Below are 22,878 nucleotides of genomic sequence, written 5' to 3'. Positions count from 1 at the left end.
TTACTTTGTGATAAAGGAAGCGTGGGTAAAGTAATTTGACTTGCTTTATCTTTCTAAAAAACAAATCGTGTGGGTTATTGCTGGATTCTATGTTAAATCATTGGACCGAAGGAAGGAAAAAAGAGATGATGGGTGGGTTGTTTTGGCTGTCTTAATTAGGATCTCTATTTTTAGATATTTGTGTTTCCTTCCAACAGCAGGTCGGTTACCTACCCTAACTCGTAACATCTTCTCTGACATTAGTTAATTTTCACGTTATCAAGTTCCTTCCTCATCTTCTGGTACAAGGGAACTTGAATCATCTTGTTGAAATTGCATGGAAATGCCAGCTGAAGGGGGAAAAAAGGATCGGTTCAGCTTGAAATTTTTAACGAGAAAAATGCATGGCCATGCTAAGGTTTTGCATTATTTTAGGCAGCGTTGGCACATCAAAATTTGACTTCTACAAAACATGCGTTAATGGCATCGCTATGCGATTGACTCAAACACGATTTTTCCACTCAGTTGCTAACCCGCTGGCTCTCCCTTTCTTCGCATCTCAACAACTCGTGAATTAGTAACGTACATCTCCGAGTTGTCGAAAATGAAACGCTAATTTGGAGAATATGGCAAATTGAAAGGGGAATTTTCCTAGCAGGGAGAAGCCAGAATTTTTTGGGCGAAAATATTGATTTATATCTTAATGATTTTTAAGAGGATTAAATCAAGATTCTAATAATTTTTTTAAAAATGAAACTATTTTACCCATTAGTTTTACCGTTAAAAAGAGAGACTAAAACAACAATATTCATTTTGGGGAGCAGATCCATTTGACTGGATTGCAGTAATCTGCAACCATGACCATAGTAGCATTTACCCAACATCCCTGCTGAAAACAGAGGAGAATCAGCAAACTTGTCACGCTAACAAATTATTGGTAAAATCACCTTTCGAGTCTTTCTCAATTTTAATATTGCGCAAATTGGTCCCTCTCGAAAAAAATTGGAGCAATTTAATTTGTCAATTTCAAAAACAAGCAACTAAGGACAATTAATCACTGCGTTAATATTTTTCGCCAATTGTACACAATTTTAATAAGTATAATAACAAATTTAGCCCTTGATGTTTACATATTATGTATAAATGTTGGTAGAATGTGTAAATATTAAGTTAAATTTGGACCGAATTGATAGAATATGTAAATATTGTGTGCTAAATTTATTAAATCAAGACCAAATTGTTAGAATGTGTAAACTTTGAGGGTTAAATTTGATACCAAAAGTAAATGTACTATTGACGAAAAACATTAACATTGTAATTAATTGTCCTCGATTACTCACTTTCAAAATTGACAATGATTAAATTGATATGGTTCTTTTAAAGGGACTGATTTGATCAATTTTCAAATTAAGAGAGATCTAAGAAGTCTTTTTTTTCCTCTCATCACTCTAATTTGAAAAGATTAATTTTATTCATTAAAATGAAAAACAATCATCTCTTATTTTCTTTTCTCACTTTTTTTTCCTTACAAAGTAGAGTCAGAGTGAGAAGTACTAAAATCTTTTTGGGCCGCAGGATGATTTGGTTGAGCCTACATGACAGTAGGTTAAGTTAATATTTGACCTGGGCTTGCTTCCTATACCAGTAATGTTATTAAAAATATATAAATACTTATTATATCAGGTACGTGGTTCCTCAATGACTAATCATCTCGATTCCCAGAACCTCCCTCCAAGGGACACGTGGATAGAGACTCGTGGCTTGGAGGAGACAGCAACGAAAACGACTAGGGCAGCATTGAGTTCACATGTCCGAAGTGTAGAGGACAAAGGGGGAGACAAGTGTGGAGCATAAGCAACTGCTGAGATGAGCGACTCTATAATTAACGATATAAATTAACATCTTTATTGTTTTTAAAATAATTCTGAATTTGAAACAAATATAAAATTAAAAGCAAACTACGGTTGTACTTGTATCTTAGTCTTAGAAGGGATCAAAATTAGTTTTAATTATTACGTGTAAAAACTGAAAACAGGTCATGTGAAAAGAATGGGGCCAAGTGGCCAAGTGAATTTGGTTGATGGAAATGGGTAATTGTATTCTTTTGTAGGGCAATTTATCAAAAAAAGCTATTTTTTTTCAAAATTTACCGAAATGGGCCGATTTTTTTATTATTTACCGGAATGGGCCATTTTTCGCGAAATTGCGTCCACGTCAGCGCGATGTCAGGGTACGTGTCAGGACATCGCGTCCACGTCCACTCGTGGCAACATTAGCAATCGAGGAGACGTCTGATACAACTAGAGGCGAATTTAGGGGGGCTGACAAGGGCCTTGGCCCCCCTAAAATGGAAATATTTTCATTTAGCCCCTTTAAATTGTGTAAAAATTTAAATTAGTAAAGGTAAAATTACACTTTGCCCCCTAAAAATGATAAAAAATTGATTAATTAATCCTTTAAAAATTATAAAGATATAGACAATTTAATTTCAGCCTCTCCTAAATTATTTTCCTGGCTTCGCCCTTAGATACAACTTAAGTCGTTCAAAAGCAACCTGGCATTCCTCTGTCCAACTGAAGGAAGTCCTCAATGCCTTGAAGAAAGGTACATGTATATACCATTCTGGACACGAACCTGTTCAGTATGACCACCCGATCTCTATTAGGCGCTGAATGTCTTTAATAGTTTTCGGGGGAGGCATGTCTATTATAGCTTTAATCTTCTCAGGGTTTACCTCTATACCTCTTTTTGAAACCATGAAGTCCCAAACTTACCTGCTTTTACTCCAAAAGCACACTTCTCTGGATTTAACTTCATATTATAGGTTCGCAGGACAGTGAAAGCTTTAGACAAATCTTTAATGTGCCTTTTTAAAGTAGTACTATTCACTAACATATCATCCACATAAACCTCAATACTGTGACCAATTTGCTCCTTAAAAATATTATTAACCAGTCTCTGATATGTTGCTCCTGCATTCTTTAACCCAAAAGGCATAACCCAGTAACAGAACAAACCCTCATCTGTAACAAAAGTAATCTTATCCTGATCCTCCGGAGCCATAGAAATCTAGTTATATCCCGAGAATGCATCCATGAAGCTCATAAACTTATGACCCGTCGAAGCATCCACTAATCTGTCAATTGAGGGTAAAAGGAAAATTATTTTTTGGACACGCTTCAATTGAGGGTAAATGAAAGCTAATTTGGCCTTTAAGCTATTGCTTTAAAATTATTTTGATATTTTAAAAATTTTCTTAACAATAATCGTAAAAAAAATTAAAAAGTCTTAAAATAAAAAATCATATAAAAATCAATTGCAACAAGGAAAACCAAGAATTTTGCAGCTAATTTTCTATATCAAATCTCATAAAAAATTAGTGTCTTTAAACTTAAAAAAATATTAAATACCCATTTACTTTGATTCTACTTGTTTTTTTTTTATTTACTTTGTTGTTTTACCCTCTCTTTATTTTTATCTTTCTTTGCCTTTTTTTTTTCTCTTTTTTCTTGTAGATCGGCATTGGCTCCAACCTTCCCGAAATTCAAAAACTGAAAGTTACTAAAAAATCGCATCAAACTAGTAGCTAGAGTTTAAAAAAATGATACAAAAAAGTTTCAGAGAAGAAAAGACAAAAAAAAAAAAACAAACAAAAATATGAAAATGAAAAGAGCGTAAAAAATAAAGCAATTAATGAAAAGAATGAGCAAGATAAAAGCGATTGGGTATTTACTACTATTTTTTTTGAAAGTTCAAATACTATGATTTTTGAAAAGATATGGAAAACTTAGCTGCAAAATTCTTGGGTTTCTCTTTTGCAACTTATTTTTATATGATTTTTAATTTATTTTAAAGTATTTTTACAATTATTGTCAATAAAATTTGAAAATATCAAAATGATTTTTGATGTCGACGAAACCAACTAAAAGTCTTACTAAAACAAGTGCATCTATCAATTAATTGTATAGCTACGGTGAGCAAATATATCGTTCCCACGAATATTAAAAGTACTAATAATTATATTGTCTTTCTGTTATTTAACCGATAAATTCGAGTGATCAATTAAAACTAAAATTAACTAATTTAATTAACTAACAAACACGACAAAAAACAAATCAGGAAAATAATCGAGTAAATAACCAAGAAGTGAAACAAAACCTAGGAAAGGATTCACTTAGACTTCATTCACTATCAATCTAAATTACGCAATTTCTTCACTTAGTATCTTGATCCGTAGAAATCCTAAATTATGCTAATATCTCTCTTGAAGAATAAGAGCAACTGACTCTAGGTTAATTAATTGAAGTTTCTTTCTAATTAAGACCTCTATTATCACATTAACTTGATCTATAGATTCCTCTATTAGATTTGACTCTAATCCGACAGATTTATGTCGCCCTATTTCTAAAATTGCATGCAACTCCACTCAATTACGCTAGATTTACTCTTAAACAGGGTCTATTCATCCTCTAATTTAAGCACATCAAACATGGATCAGTAGTTTAGAAATATTAAACTAAGAATTAAGCACATATAATTGAGAACAAGATCTTGGTATTTATTGCGTAAAATAAAAATCGATAGACAAAATTTATCATAGGGTTCATCTCCTTTAGATATTTAGAAAATTAGTTCATGCTAGCAAATAAAAACATCCAAAATACATTATAATCACAAGAAACAAAGAAATTCATAACAATCTCCAAAGAAACCAAAAATGAATCTTCAATCTTGATGGAAATCTACTTTAGAATCGGCTTCAATGGTGTTTTTCGAGTTGTTTTCTTGAGTATTCTATGATGGCTCACTCTTATCTTCTTATTTTTTTTACATATATACGTCTTAGAATGCCCGAAAAACTTAAAAATTGTGATTATCTGTAGTTCAGAGTCCAAATTTGTGAAATTGACACGGCCTACCACATGGTCGTGTGGCAGCCCGTGTGGCTTACTCAGTTGTATGGAATAGTCCAGCTCGTATGGCTCTTGTAACTTGCTCCAATTTTTCGTTTTTCACTTGTTTTTTGCTTCTTTTGCTTCCAAATACTCTCCTAAGTATAAAAACATGAATTTAAAGGATTAGGAGCATAAAATTTACAATTAACATTGATTAATCACCCAACAATGCATAAAGAATGAGATTAAAACATGTTACTTTTAGCACTTATCAATTTATTAATTGTAGCTCAGTAAACAAATTAGCTATTAACCCTTTGAATTAATATGCAACAATATTTTTTAATGAAGTTAACAATCGAGTGACAAAAATATAACAATTTAATAATATTAGTGACTATTAAGTAACTTTTGAAAGTTGGGTGACTAAAATGTAATTTTAAACAAAGTTTAGGAACTGTTTGTGTAGTTAACCCATATGTTTTTTCCCAATTAAATCGGTACTCGGTTAACTTATGACGCCTAACTCAGTCAACATCTTTATGATAGGTATAGATTAAATTCGTTAATATTATAATATATGAAATGTATAAATTGAAATTATAATAAAACTATTAAAATATAATTTATAAAGTAATTAATATTATTATATATGAAATCTATTAAATATATAACCTCAAATTTGTTAATATTACGATACATGAAATATATAAACTTAAATTATAATACAATTATAATGGACTCAAATGTAAGAAAATTATTATTTTATGTCTCATCATTATTACTACTGCTATTATTATTATGTCATGTTTTTATTATTTTGATATTAAAACATTCAATTTAATTTATATTACAAATATAATAAAATAATTTATGGCAACTCTTTATTAATATTATGATATATAAAATATCATTTTAAATATTTTTAAGTAATTAATATAAATTGTTTGTAAATTTTAATTTGAATATACAAATCATATGCATATTTTATATTTAATATTTAATATTTAATATAAACGAGAGACAAAATTATAATTTGACACCCAAAAATAAACTGGTCAGCTTGCAACTTGTTCAAACTGTTGTATAAACAGGTTGTTCAGACACAAGCTTGGACAAGAGAATAAACAGAAATGAAAACAATGTAAATAAAGAGAGATAAACACAAAACGTTTGTTAACATGGTTCGGAAAAAATCCTACTCTGCAAAGTTTTTGCTCAATAAATGATTTAGTCAATAGTCAATCCAACCACCAATTGGCTAAAACCTAATATGCCTTACAAAAGAAGCAATTGCAATCCTAATAGCTACCCCCACTTGTTACAAGTATTTAGGCAAAACCTCACTTACAAACAGTTTAAACTCTCACAAATAATGCTTATGAAATAAGTGCTAGAGTACATTTAACACCCCCTACCTATATTTGTTGTCGGAATTGGGTACGAGGCATTACCGGAGTTTTTCAAATTAATTTTTCCGTTATTACGAGTTAAATACTATTCTTTTATTGAAACATATTATGACGTCCCTTAGATGAGCCTCCGAAGCCCAAAACATACACCAATATCAAACCAAATCAACCAATCCAATTCAACATATTTTCAAGATAGATTTACGCATATCCACAAGATAACTTCATCACATACCAAAACCAGGATTTGATAGCCATACCAATGGCTAACTTTACATTCATTTCACAGTAACATTTACTTTATCAACTTATACACGCCATTGATTCCAAAATAAAGTTTCTTGATATACCAAAATGTTACATTGATAGTGTAATGTGTCTTCGACCGAATTCGACCTCTGAGCTCTTAATACTACAAATCAGGGAAAAAAAAGAAACAGGATAAGCACGTTGTGCTTAGTAAGCTCATGTAACAAGAATTATACTTACCTAATATTTTCAATACAATACAATAAATATTCATACATCCATTCAATTTACCATTTACCTATCACACAAAAACTCAATCAAAAAATTAGTCAAATAGCATCATATGAGTTCAATACAAAGATTAATGATTGATGAGCTCATTAATTCCATGTCTTCTATTACCCTTATTATTTATCATATTTATCCTGTTGAATTTTTCAGAATTTCGATGGATTTTCAGAGGTACACTTTTAGCGTACTATTCCGGGTCCGTCAATTCATATTCATATGCGCACATTTCCATTTCAGAGAGCACACTCCCACGAACCTCATCCTTACAGCGAGATTACCATTCCAGGCTAAATCCTCAGTAATATAAACTTATAGAGTATTGTCGGGATTACCAGTCCAGACTAAATCCCTTGCGACGACAATTTACTCTAATGAGCTTGGATCTGAATTACCAGTCCAGGCTAAATTCAGACCCTAATTCAGATTACCCGTCTGGGATAAATCTGTTTTACACATATTCTTCGGAAGGGCTATATCAAGATAGGATCACCCGTCCGGGCTAGATCTTTTTTTACCATCAATTCCTTTTTAAAGATCCATAAAATTTTCCTTTCATTCAACCAGGGTTTCTTCCTTTTTTATCAAATATATTAATATCTCATCAATTTTCATACAATGAACATGTAAATCATATTCACATCAATAACATACATTTCAAGCATTTAAGAATATAATTCAGGTTACACGAACTTACCTCGATACTTGTTCGTATACAAAAATCTACTAATCTCGAACTTTTTCCTTTCCTCGATCTAGCTTCGTATTTGACTTTTTTGGATCTAAATAAATAAATTTCATCATCAATTTAATACATTTCATGTTCATATGTAACATTCTTTATAATTCCACTATTCTTTATAGTTCACTCAAAGCTATCTACTTGAGTCGTAGTCACTAAATTATTTATATTTCAAGCTACAGAATTCCAAATTAAAAATTGTTTGATGTTTCTGAAACTAGACTCAAATAAATTTCTACCATAAATTTTTAGAATTTTTGGTTCAACCAATAAGTACAGTAAAATCTTCAAACTTACCCCTATTCTGCTGTCTGACAGCTTCGAACTTTCTTTTCTAAAAATTATTTATCTCTTAGTAAAAAATTTAGATGATGTTTCTGTTTGTTTATATTGAAAATAGACTCATTGATAATTGAAAAATGTAAATTTTAACCCCTAATTAATTTTATCCAATTTTTAATGATTTTCCAAATTCGAATGTAAGAACCCGAATTCATTCGACCTTGTCTCACAAAATTTATTATATCTCATGATTTACAATTCCATTACTTACATTGTTTCTTCTATGAGAAACTAGACTTAATAAGCTTTAATTCTATATTTTTTCATCTTCTAATTCAATTTCCAAAATTTATGGTGATTTTTCAAAGTTAGCCTAATGTTGCTGTCCAAAACTGTTTTATTGTAAGATGTTTATTACCATTTTCCCCTTAAGCTTTTAATAAATGATAATTTCGTCCCTACTCAATTAACCTCTCAATTGAGCTGATTTTCTCAATTAACACTTTATTCTATTACTTCAAACTACTTTATAACCTTTGGGAATCATAATTTCAGCACTAAACTTTAATTCCAACTTTTTCACAATTAGGTCCTAAAAATCAATTTCTATTGAAATTACCTAATAAAATCATCTCATAAACAAATTAAAGCTTCAATTTCATGCTATTTCATCATAAAATTACAGCACTCAACCATGGTGACTTTCAATTTCATCCATGAAATAAAAAACTAATGAATTTAATAGTAGAACCTAGTTGTAGAAGTCTTAAAAACACAAAAATTACAAGAAAAAGGCAAGGATTAACTCCCTTGGTGCAAAAATTATGAAATACCAGCTTAAAGAACCCCTCCTATGGCATTTTGGCTAATGAAAATGAAGAGAAATCACAAGAAATCTTGATATTTCTACATTAGTCCTAATTTTATTTAGTTAATTATGCAATACTCCAAGGCATTTTCTTGCTAATTTCATGCCCTTGCCGTCCAGCCCAAATAAATTTTGGGTCTAATTGCCTTTAAATCCTTTCTCATTAGACACTTAAGCTATTTAATCATCCCATCCACTTTTACACCTTTTCCAATTTAGTCCTTTTCATTTAATTGACTACCCAAACATTAAAATTTTCCAACGAAATTTTAATACCACATTACTAACATTTCATAAATATTTATAAAAATATTTTCGACTCGGTTTTACGAGATCGATGTCTCGATACCTTGTTTTAACCCAATTTCTTCAATAATTTCTTTTTCTAACTAACCACTAAATTGGTAAAATTTTTCTATCGATATTTTCATACAATTTTCTTATCATATCAATATTCATGAAAAAATATTAAAATAAATTTCTCTTTAAATCGGATTTGTGGTTACGAAACCACTGTTCCGATAACCTTAAATTTAAGCCATTACAGTACAAGTAAAGAAAACATAGAAAGAACAACAAATCATCACAACACTCCCTTAGATGATTTCTTTGCTTCAAATTCGCCTAAGTCAAATTTACTCTCGAAAATGAGAATTCACAAAGAAAATTCTCTAAGACACCAAAATAAAGCAAAAGCAAACTTTCAAATGACAAAGCAACAATCAAACAAAATATCCACAAGAAAACTAAGCACACCAAATATTTGAGTAAATGTTGTCAAGGTATATTTAATAACCCTGAATGAAATGTTTGCAAATTAGGGGAAAAGCTTCTCTTTATAGTTAAGCTCCCTAGATCTAATGATATAGTTTAAGATATTTAAACTCCATACAATCTTATCCCTTAGGATTTACAATATTCACCATGGTAACTTCAGTTTTATTGGAATGTTTCACTAGGCCACTAAGTCTTCAAGTAGATGAGTTTCTTCATATGTTCCATGAATCGGGGCAGTTCAAGTGGGTTAAATAAGCTTCACTGAATTAGTTAACCTACATAGGACGTTTTGTGTCCATTCGCCACGGGCTTTAATCTGTAACTTGTGACATTCTCTCCCACCCATTCTCGTGACACCCTCATTGCGTCCTCGGAATGACACAGGTTTCACTCGTCTCGGAAATGCCTCAATACCTCGGGTAATTCCTAACTAGTCTATCTATCAAGCAGTGAACCTTTGCCTCAACTTATGCCTCTACCATCGTCTAACTCTTATTGTTCCTCTCTTTTATACATCTCGATCGTAAGAAGCCATCGCTCTTACTTGCCCCCATTGTAACTCGCCTCAATTAGGATCCCCTTGATCCTCACAAATAGGCTTCAACACACCCACATTAAACATCAAGTTAACCTTGAGTATTGCTGCTCTAGTTTATAAGCCCATCGACTTACCCGCTTTAGTACTTTGAAAGGGCCCCTATGTCTTTTTCAAGCCAATGGTAAGTCATAATGTAAAACACTAGGATATTGTTTGAGATGTACCTCGCTCTTCGGATTTACTCATTTTAACTACCCAATTTGCATCACGACTTTTCCCAAAAATTCTGATACACAACCCACCTCTCTCAAAGGTGGTAGCCCTACTAATAACTCAACAAGCTTCATATCAATTTTCTGCACCTCTAGCATTTTCAAAAGGGTCTCCTTAGCACTCTAATCTACCAAGTTAATGTTCTTTCCACAATGAACATCCTCAGGTAGTTGGATTGCCGACAATACATTAGTTCCACCTTTCTATATTGTCGTTGACGAGTACCCAAGATACATATGCAATCAACAAAAAGAACCAACAGAGCATTAATCTTGTCAAAGAAATTCAAGCAAAGAACAAAATCATAATCATCTAAGTGAATTACTTCAAAGTCTTCATTGCCTTTTCACTAACTAATCTGTAGCTCAACTCTTTGTGCTACTCTCATAGTTAGAACCTCTTTGGAATTAACAGACTTGATCTTCTTAGTCGACTTCCTAACTGAGAGAGCAAGTTTACCCACGATTTCCTATTATATGAACAAATCAGATGCCTTTGTATCAACAAGAGCACGTTTCCTTCAGCCTGCGATGTCGATGTCCACAAACACCAAACCATTCTACTTGCGATCTCTCTTCACTTTTGTGGAATTGAGCATCATTAATCCAAGCCTCAATACTTTTCCTCACCAGGCTTCAGTTTCTCTTCTTTATTAATCACGAATATCTTGGATCGCACTAGACAGTCTCACATCCTATGTAGAACAAAATAAGAAGCACTATATTGGCTTCTTTTCATTCTCTTTTCCCCTCAAATGGTTGTTGGGTTTCCTCTTCCCATTTTATATTTTTCCATTACCACTATTCTTACTATTGTCACCATTGTCATTTTTATCATGTTCTTCCTCATGGTCTACCCTACCATTGCTTGTCTTTTTAGGTTTGGAAGACTCGAACTTGTCTTTCATTGGACCAATCTCGATAAAGGACTTTGCCTCGACCATGGTTTTGGTAAGCTCTTTGACCCCTAGTCGACGTTACACTTGCTTCACCCAAGGCTTGAACCCATCTTTGAACCAATAGAATGCCTCTTTCTCATGCAAATTAAAGATTTAGAGTAACAACTTAGTGAACTCTCAAAAATACTCTCGAACTGTGTTTTGTTGTGTAAGTTGACTCAACTTAACCCGAGCTTCTTCCTTAGCATATTCTGGGTAAGACTGCCCCTTAAATTCACTCTGGAACTCCTCCCAAATCCCAATTGTAGCTCTACCTCGTTTTTCATTTGTAGTCCTACAATGCCACCATAACAAAGCAACATCAGTAAAATACATAGTAACAATATTTACCTAAGTAGCATAATCCATAGTGCCTTTGGCACTAAAGTATTGTTTCATTCCCCATAAGAAGTTTCCCATATCTTTTGTAGGCCTAATCCTATTAAACTCTTTCGCCTTAGGCTTGGATGTCACAGCCAACACCTCATTACCCAAAGCAACTTTGCAAATAGCAAGCTCCCCCTTAAGCTCCGTAATTTGTTCATTCAAGGCTATCACCATAGCCTCGAAAGCATCATTCTTTTCAGTCTGCTCACCCACAATGGTAATAAAGACCCATTGCATCGTATCCACATTAACACTAAGGGCCCCAATCACTTCTCCCTTGACCTGATCTTGTCTTGATTCTAACTCTGTGGTGCATCCCTCAACTTTCTCGAAGGTCTCCTTCACATCACCTATGAAGCCCTTGAGTTTGATAACCCTACCATCTAAATTTGACAGCATATCTTTTGATCTACTAGCTTTTCTACCCCCACGGGTCTCCCTAGGCTCAATCTGCTCTTCTACTCCTTTCTTCATTTCAACCGATGCTTTCTAACCTTGGCTTGGATACCAACTATCACGAGGCCAGAACTTAGGTTTGGCAAACCGCGCGGCCTTAGGCGATTTTTTTGCTTCAAACCTGCCTAAGTCAACCTTACTCTTGATAATGAGAATTCACAAATGAAATTCTCTAAAGCACCAAAATAAAATGGAAGCAAACTCTTAAACAAAGAAGCATCCGACGAACAGAAAGACCACAAGAAAGCTAAGCACACCAAGTGTTTAAGTAAATGCTCTTAAAGCTTATTTAATAACTCTGAATGGAATGATTACAAATGAGGGGGGAAGGCCTTTGTTTATAGTTGAGCCCCTCCAGATCCAACAGTACAATTTAAATTACGTAGATGATCAAGATTAAAGTCTATCTACAAAATAATAGTCCTAAGGGATTTAAATGAATCGAGTTAGTTCAAATAAGTCAAATGAGCCTATTTAATTAGTTGACCTCCATAAAACGATCTATGTGCATTCATCACGGGCTTTGATCCGCGACCTGTGACATCCTTAACGAATGTATCTTTATATGTAAACCAACTGCCTATTTATAAGCTCAATATGAAAGCTTAATCGGTCAATCCAAGTAGAGATAACCACCCCTTTAACAACATAATAATATTTGATAAATAACCTCCAAAACTTATCCCAAAATAAAGGTCGATAACCACGATAATATCATCACACAAGTCACTTAAGATAGAGGCTAAAGGATAAGTATAAGCTTTATCCAACAAAGCAAGTCGATCAAATTTTCCTCTAACCATCTATTTTGATTATCATGGTTTGAGATGGAATAAGATGTATCTTAAAATTCATTTGCTAATGGGAAAATCATATGTGAAATGGCAACACCTCGCAACACTTAAATTATCTTTTTATCATTACAACAAATTGATGTGGCCGTATGAAATTGGAGGGACCATTTTCTATCAATTTCAAATTGAATTTGCCGTTGAAAGATTGGTACTAGGATGGCATGAGTTTAGACTAGACCCCACCGTCTACCATTCGTGTCTACAAAAACAAAATTAATTCCCACATCCTATCTTGTTTGAATATTTTCAAATCAAGAAATTTAATGAAAATCATTTGAAATTAGAGTAAAGAAGGATAATCATTATTTTTTAAAAAGAAGGTAGATTAGCAATGAGATGTTGATGTTGGTGTGAGGTGTTACTGCTACGATTTCAAATCCAACTATCACTATCATATTATCTCAGCACACGTGTGGTGGCTTTATTGTTGATGCTGACTGTAGGCCCCCACGTGTTGCTAGAAAACGATGCTTCACAACATATCAGAGTCGGGTAAAGGTCTTTAAATTTAAATGGAAGATCCATTTAAATTCGGTGGTTGGATGATGTCTCAGACACTTAAAACATTGTAAGAAGACGTCCGTCCATTATTGGCCCCAAACTTGTACTTTTCACTTTCAGTACCTCCATTTTGGCAACCTAAAGCTAAGACATCTTTTTCTTAATATTAAAATGCTTATGATAATTAAATTTAGGTTCTAACAGTCAGCCAATTTTTCGTTTTGCTCACTAAATTATTAAAAAATTTTAATTTAAGTCACTACATTATTTAAAAGTTTTTGTTTGAGTCACTAGGTTATTAGTTTTTAAAAAAAATCTACACTAGATAGCTCTAAGTAATAATTCGATAATCAGTGTGGTGGATCAATACCATCGACGAATAGAAGAACATACCTTAGATTCAAGTCAATCTGATGATCAGTGTTGGAGATTAGAGAAAATAGTTGTTTGAATATTCGGATCCTATTGGGTCATTTGGGCTGGTGATTCCCAAATCCTAACAAATACCAATCTTAAATTAATTGTGGATTAAACATGTAGACCAGGAAGTTCAAAATTTTAACAACATTTTTAGGGCATATGGAGTATAGATTTTAATTGACATCCAAGTGACTTCATTTATTTAAAATTTAAATAATTAATAAAATCACTTTTTACTTTGTTCTCAAATAGGTTAGATATGGATTCCATATTCAACAATTTTAAATATAATATTCAAACATAAAATAGATAAGTAAATTTATTTTTTCCCTAAGTTGTCTGATACATATTTCAATTACGATTGTGCAAGAAATATATTTGGACGATTTATAAAATATATGTTTATAAATCTCGATTATTCGAATTAAATATTTTTAATTAAATTTATTTACTAATGATGTAAAATAAATAATTTGTATTTAAAATAGTAGAAATAACTTTAAAATGTTATATATGCTTTAAAAATATCATATTAAATTTATTAATTATTTTCTTTACTTGGAACATTATTTTCTTAGAAATATGTATATAGATATATAAAAAACTTTTAAACTTTATCAAATGATACTTAAAAGGCATAAAAACAAGAACAAGGTTTATTCTTTTGTTGAGAACCGAACTGAATTATGATGAATAGTTTGATATATTTGGTGTATTTTAAGTTGTGGTTTTATTTATTTTATTTAAACATTTTATGTAAAAACTAATTTGCATATTTGTATAGTGCAAGGGTTTGGTTGTGTGTATCAATTAAAATATTATTTTATAAAATAATAAAATACTTTGTTAAAAACCATTTTAGTTATGAAATATATTGTATTACAATTTTTTGGAAAATTAAATTTTAATATGAGGAATAATATTTTATAAAATAGTAACAAAATGTTTATAAAAGGTTTTTATTTAATAGGAATTAAAATGAAATTAATAAATTTAATGGATTGAAACTTATCAAACCTGGGGTGATGGTCCTTTTGATAGATCATTTTCATTTTATTTTAATATTGAATAAACATTTGGATTTTATCCCATTAATGTTAAATGCATATAATTTTGAATTTATATATTTAAATTTATAAACATGTTACTATATCTTATAAACTTATAAAAAAAATCAAATGTTACAAAAAAATGCAAAAAAAGAAAAAAAGAAAAATTACAAAAATACCTATAATTTTTATGTTTTATGATTTGGTCCCTTTAATTGTTTAGGGCAAGTGGAAATCTTGTTAGTCAGCCCCGGTGACATCAATGTAGTAGTACGCCTTGCCCAGCTACACATCGATTGCAAGATTGCTAAGTCTCTTGCCAACTGCTCTCAAATTCTGGAATAAAACAATATCCGTACTAAAGTAAATAATGAGGGGTTAGCAACTAAAATTTTCAAAAAAAGAAAATTGTAAATTGCTCTTAACTAACCCATCGTCAAATCTTTGTGCACCATCAACACTACACATCATCAAACCACTCTCTATAGTGTAGTCACCAAAACACCTCAATCATTAACTTTCATCCATTAAGTCGACCCATCATCCACTCACTACCTCTACCTAGTTGATACCATTATATGTTCCACCTTTGTTACCCATCTCCCGATTCTAACATATTCTCTTCACAATAACATCAAACTGCATAAATCCTTCAATGGCATTTGCACCACTAAACCAATCCCACTATTTCAACTTCTAACCATTCAGCAATAAACCCCCCTCAAACGTCAAACAATAAACCTAATCGAAATTGTATAAAAAACCATTCAAGACCTGTACCCTAACCTCCAAACAAAATTGAACATGTAAAGAGCAAACTAAGAATAAAAAAAATACCAATAAAAGAGAAAAGTGAAACATAGTTTGAAATCGACTTCATTAGATGGCAGAGCTGGTTAATCAAAGCAACATTTCTTAGTATATTGTTTGGAGATCTTGGGATTTTCGGGTTCTTTTAGCGTACTTATCCCAATAAGGTGAAAGAGGAAGGAAAGCTACATTCCGGTGCCATTATTTGTGCCGAAGAAGGTAAAAATGAAAGTGGTACATTCCTTGGGCGGCTAGGATTTCAAAACAAAGAGGAGAAAATTTTTACTTTGAAAGGGAGGTACAGTAATTTGTTTCATATGACTATACAATGTTAAGTGTATTTATGGTTTATACAATTCAATTGTGCCTAAAATTTTTGTTATTAAAATTACAAGTAATAAATTTCATTATACGAATTTGTAATATTCTAAGTATATTACTTGCATAAATGTTAATATAAAATTCATATAATGAAATCTAGTTTAATAAAATCCATATAATGAATCACAATTATAAAAAAAATCATATAATGATCATAATTACAATACAAAATTCATTTTACGTGAATTACAATAAAATCAGCTTTTATTTATTAGTCAAAAATATTTTATTTTAAAAAATTAAATTGCAAAACAAATTCAAAAATGAAAATTTTCTCAAAATCTATTAAAACAGAAATTTTACTATATTTAACACAATTAATAAAGCTATTTTCATTAAAAATAATAACGTAGAATATATATATTTTATTCCTTTTAAATTTGTACAATAACCGTATAAGTGTATTCGTATTAATACTTAAAAATTCTAAAATATTTTAATTCTAATTATAATAAAACTTCAAAAACTCGTGCACCGCACAAATTGATTGTGTGCATTTATTAAAATATGTTATATATATATATATATATATATATATATATGTGTTAAGTTATTTTTTACAAATTTTTCAACATTTCATAAATAAAATGGTTTTGAAAAGTGAAAAAAAAAAAAAAACTCTAGTGAGAAGTTTATATTTAAAAAAGTAACTTATTTACTAAACATTTGATAAATAGATCAGTCTATGAACTGGGTCGAAACCTGAATTTTAAAAAAATCTAGGTCCTGCCTTGGGCTCGACCCAACCTAACTCATCCAAATAACTCATATCACTATTTTGAAAAGAGATAAATCTCAAAATTATACATAAACTGTAACAGCCCGTTTTTCAGTGGTGACAGAATAGCGGTTTCGGGACCACAAATTTCCATCGTATTGACTCGTAAATATTATTTATAGAATATTTATGGAGTCATAAGAGTAGTATTAAAATTTGGTTAATAAATTTTAATGTTTAGATAACTAATTAAGGAAAAAGGACTAAGTTGTAAAAGGTGTAAAACTTGTTAATTATTGTAACACTCCTAACCCTAATTCGTCGCCAGAACAGGGTTATAGAGTATTACCGAACTTTTCAGATCAAATATGAATATTCATATCACTTAACATACATATTAGAAACTAATCATAATTACTCATATTTCCCTTATATGAGCCCTCGGGGCCTAAAATATACGTTAGAAATGAATCGAGACTAAACCGAAAACTCAAAGAATTTTTCTTAAAATTTTAAAATTTTCTTTGGTGTAGGAGACACACGTCCGTGTGGCTAGGTCATGTGGCTCACATGGCTAAGAGACACGCCCGTGTCTTAGGCCGTGTAGGCATTCGAAATGGGGCACAAGGCCGTGGCCCAGCACGTGACCATGGTCGTGTAGCTCTCTGACTTGGGTCACACGGCCAAGCCACACGTCCATGTGCTAGGCCGTGTGAACATACTAACTTGTGAAATTAAGGTGCAGGGGTCACACGGCCAAGCCACACGCCCGTGTGCTAGGCCATGTGAAAATACCTGAACATTATGTTTTTCAATTTTAAATATGCAGGGGACACACGGCTAGACCACACACCCATGTGCTAGGTCATGTGTCACACACGGCTGAGACACACACCCGTGTCTTTGCCCGTGTGGACGAAAATAGGTCATTTTAAGGCCACATTTCTCACCCATTTTTTATTTCAACCTAAACACTTCAAATTTCATACTCATAGGCCATAACAAGACCTTCAATACACTCAACTCAAGCTCTAAACATGTCATATTGTTTCATATATCATAGCATTTAAAATTTACCATATTGATCAAAACACATATGCACATATTTATGCTAATTATACTATACTATTTCAATCACCAACATGCCTATAAACTATCATTCATTTAACCATACCAAACTCATATCAAGCATGATAAACTACCTACATTTGTATATAAGTTGATTGTAAGAAAATAAACAAAATGTAATTAATATTATATACACAACCAACTTTGATCAAACCATTTCAACCCTATACATGCCATATAAACCATAATGTACGTTGCAAAAACTACCAGAACAAGTTGGATAGTGTTGCTTGATGTGTTTATCCGATCTCCCGACCTCACGATAATCTACAAGGACATTAAACAACACAAGTAAGCTTAATTAAGCTTAATAAGTTCGTTAGGTTAAACATAAATCTTACCGAACCTAATATAACAAATCAACAAGCAAAATATTCATGCAATCTCCCTGTCAATCACAACTTTAATCGATGAACATACTTATTTCAAATCAATATCAATAATAATAATAAATCTTTCAATTTCAATTACATAAGTCACTTACCTAATCTTACCAAATCGGAGAACGACTTACGGATAAGAGTACATTGTTATCAGAAGCCCGAAGGCTGAACAAAAGCTCAATAGAGCTGAATGGAAACTCATATGGGTTAAACAGAAGCTCGTTAAAATTAACTATCAAAACGTTAAAATTTTCTAACGAAACTTTAATACAACCTTAGTGACACACCGTAAATATTTATAAAAATATTTACGGCTCCGTTTATAGAAACGAGGTCTCGATACCTCATTTTCTAAACCACTTGACCTAATCAATCCTTATAAAACACAAATTAATAATGAAAAAAATCTTTCTAAAATCACATTTGACTCGTAAATACTAAATAATAAAATTTACGAGCTTACTCGTCAGATTTGGTGGTCTCGAACCACTGTTTCCGACACCACTAAAAATCAGGTTGTTACAATTATAGTATTAAGATGATTAAATAGTTTAATTATTAAATGAGGGAGGACTCATATGGTAATTAGACCATAGTAAAAGTAGATGGACGCCTTTGGACTTTGAATTCATTAGAATGCATGATAATTTAAAGGATAAAGTTGTAATTTGTTAAATAAAACATAAGTAAAAATAAAATAAAAATACTATTATCTTCCTAAAGGAAGAACCACCAGAAATTGAAGAGTAGAAATACCATAGATAAAGCTTAAGGTTCGACCATCAAAAGTTCTTGCATATCAAATTTTGGATAAAAAAAAGACAATAACCGAGGAAAAGGATAAATAGCGGATTAGTCCCTGCGTGTTGATCGGAATTAAATAGTAGATAAGTACATAGTATTTCAATACGTAAATAAATTTCGACTTGTAATCTTATATTATTGTTCTTTAGTTAATATGTTTATAGATAATTATTGCTTGGATGCATATGCGTGTCCTTGTTTGTACTTCAGTACCCCTAAATGCACATACATGCCCCTGTTTGTATTTCGGTACCCCTAAATGCACATGTGTGCCTCTGTTTATACTTTGGTAACCCAGAATCAAATAGTATGTGAACTATGTCTAATTGTATTTAAATTAAATGTTATACTATGTCCTTACTAAGTTATGTAAGCTTATCGGTTCTAGTGGATTGTCTTGTAGATAATCGTTGCTGACGTTTTGGAAGGATCAATCAACCGGCTCACACTATCCATCAAAGTTGGTAGTTTTTGTATCTCCTAGGGTAGTGGCATATATATATATATATATAGATAAATATGTGATTTTGAAATGTTGATAGGTGTAGTTTATTAATGAGATGTGTGTTTTGCTTAGGGTATGTTTTGTATGGATGAAACAAGTATACTTATATATTACATAGATGAACACCTTGATGTTTAGTTGTTGAAAGAAGTGTTTTTAATCATAGTGAAATATTTATTTGCTTAATGTCATGTAAAAGAGCTCTTTTGAGCATTTTTTAGATTAAATGTTTAGTATATAAATGTGGTGCCTTTGAATGACATATTGGTTGGATGATATAGATTGATTATTTTGGTATATTTAGGTATGTTGGAGTAGTGCCTAGATCTATTGAATGTGTGCATAACTAAAGTAGTGGAGTAGGAATGGTTTGATCTTGAAATGGCATGATTTTTAGGTCAAATTTGGTGCACACGGCCTGGCGACACGGCCGTGTATCATTTATGAGTTTCTTAGTGTTTCAAGTCAGTGTGTTACACGGCCTAGCACACGGCTGGCATACGGGTGTGTAGGGCAACTCAGTGAGTTACATAGGTGAGGACACAGGCTGAGACACGACCGTGTGTCCCTAGTTCGAATGTTACACGGCCTAGGGTGTTTTCACACGGCCGTGTGACCCTTGTTTTCCAATTTTTACAACTTTTTCTTAGACATTCTGTTTTGTTTCAAATTAGTCTCGGATTGCTTCAAAGCTATTTTTAGGGCCTCGAAGGCTTGATTTAGACAAAATGCTTATGATTGATATGTTTTGAATGTCATTTATTTTAATGTTATATTGATAAATTTTACCTGATTGTATAGTAATACTTCGTAACCCTAATTCGGTGGCGAAGACGGGATAGGGGTGTTACATAAACTTTAGTCTAATGTGTAATTTTTTGTACAATTTTACACATAAAATGTTGATTTGATCCAATTCTCACAAATTACTAACATAATTATTGATATAACATAATTATGCATTTTATGTTTATATTTTAAATAAGCAAAAGAAAGATATTTTTTAATTTTAAATTAAAATATAATTTTAAAATTAAGATTAGATCTAACTATTAAAATTATCTTTAAAAACAATAAAATCAAATAAAAAACACAAATGCATCACTTATCGCATATATAGTCTAAGTACCTTGTTATATTATATATATATATATGATGTATTAAACTGTACACATATATATCATTAAAATATATAAAATCATTAATTAAAGATAAAAAATAGATATATTTATTAAGGTATATTAAAGAAGTATAAAATTGAGGATAAAATTATTGATTAAGGTATATATGATTAAAATAATATTAAATTACTTATTAAGGATAAAATTAGGATAAATTATTAATTATTAATTAAAGATAAAAAATTATAAAATGATAATTAAAAAGTAATTTGGAACACAAAGAATTAACCTAGAATTTAAAGTTCCTTAAAATACTCATGTTCCTTACTTTATATATATATATATATATATATATATGATATGATATGAAAAGACAAACACATCATTATAATTAGTTCGTGGGCTAGGTCAGGTTATGTCATGCAAGGCATCTAAACCAATTTTTAAAGCTTGAGTCTAACTTAAAATATGGACTAAAAATTTTATATAATTATTATTGGAGTTGGTGTTTAGTTAACTCGTAGCATTCGTTTGGTCAAGAGTTTTATAGTAAAAGTAGATCATATCACACCCATTATGCGAGTGAGATTTTTTTTTTTGAAAACAAATATATTTACCATTTTATGTTTAAAATTGAAAGAAGAGTCTTGGAATAATGGTTGAGGTATAGTTTAAACCTTAATAATTTATTTGTAAGTAGATTATTTTTAAGATTTTATATAAATTATTAAAATACATAAATATTCTTATAATAATATTTGTTTCAACGGAAGTGATATTCAATTGATTCGTGACATTAATTTAATAAAAAAAAAACTAGTATAGATGGATATAGAACCCATCAAGATTAAATAATTGTAGGATTGTGGTAAGGTTTAAAGAAAGAAAGGTAGATAAAATGTTGCAGATCTTTTCACCAATAGGGATTGGAGTGGTTGGACAGAAGCATTGCCACAAATTTCAGCATTCAATCTTTGTAGAGGCCTTAATTGTGCTGCTCCCCATAACTTGGACTTATAAACAAGAACGAAAACGACCATTCATGAATAATATTAGTATGACTCCAATGTTCAATAAATTTTATAACTTACTCAGTCTTAAACATGAGTTTAGGCCTTGCTCCAAGGACCCGACAGCGTACAGTCAATTTTATATGCTTACGTTCGTACGTACAAAAAATATATATATGCCTCTTATTACTGTAAGAAATAAAACAGTTAAAGTAAATAGATTTGAATTGTGAAGAAAATAAGGGAATGAAAGGAATATGATAACATGCAACAAGAATCTTGCATGTATTGATTTTGTTACCATTTTCAGCTGTTTGGGTTTGTTTCTAACTCCACCCTCTATATTCATTTCATTTGACCTATAAAATTTTTCATTTTTATAAATCTCAGTGAGCATCATGATGTTACAGTTTAAAAAAGAATGAGAAATGCCAAAATTTCACACATTCTTTTTAATTTGGACTCTCATGTTAGGTTAATGTTTAGGGAGAGTTCGAATTAATATTTACGTACTCAACTCAACAAGGGGTGAGTGGGAAAAATAATTAGAACAAGTTATAGAGGAAAACAGGGAAGTGGGGATACCCTGCACCGGCGCACATGGGATCGGGTTAGAGACATAGGCGACACACAACACAAGCATAAGCTAACAACTTCACATGGCCACTTTCTGGGTCCCTTTTACATTTCCCCCTCCACTGAATCTAATCACATGCTTTTTCTTACACTCGGGTCCCACTTTTCCAACCAATCACTGAGAATAATGTTTATTTGAAAGTTTACTCATATCTAAATTAAAATGAATCCAATAATTACGTATTTTTATTTGAAAATTCCCCTTTTTATTATGCATTTGATGTTTGTGTTTTTACATTGAATTTCTTAACAAGTGTTTGAAAAAGGATGCTACTACCGATTAAATTTCTTAATAAAAATTCAGATACATTAAGAATAGGGATGGAAAGGAAATGGCGTGCATGCCTTTGCCATATATAGTAAGAATCCAGTTGATAGTAGGCTGTCAAATTATTAATTGCGGGTGTTTGTTTTTGCCTTTTCCAAGGCAGTCTAAATTAAAGCACGCACGAGTCTGCCTAACAAAACCTTTCAT

Source organism: Gossypium raimondii, chromosome 11, assembly GCF_025698545.1.
Source record: "Gossypium raimondii isolate GPD5lz chromosome 11, ASM2569854v1, whole genome shotgun sequence".
In the NCBI taxonomy this organism is placed as follows: Eukaryota; Viridiplantae; Streptophyta; class Magnoliopsida; order Malvales; family Malvaceae; genus Gossypium; species Gossypium raimondii.
This window is presented reverse-complemented; position numbering follows the sequence as displayed.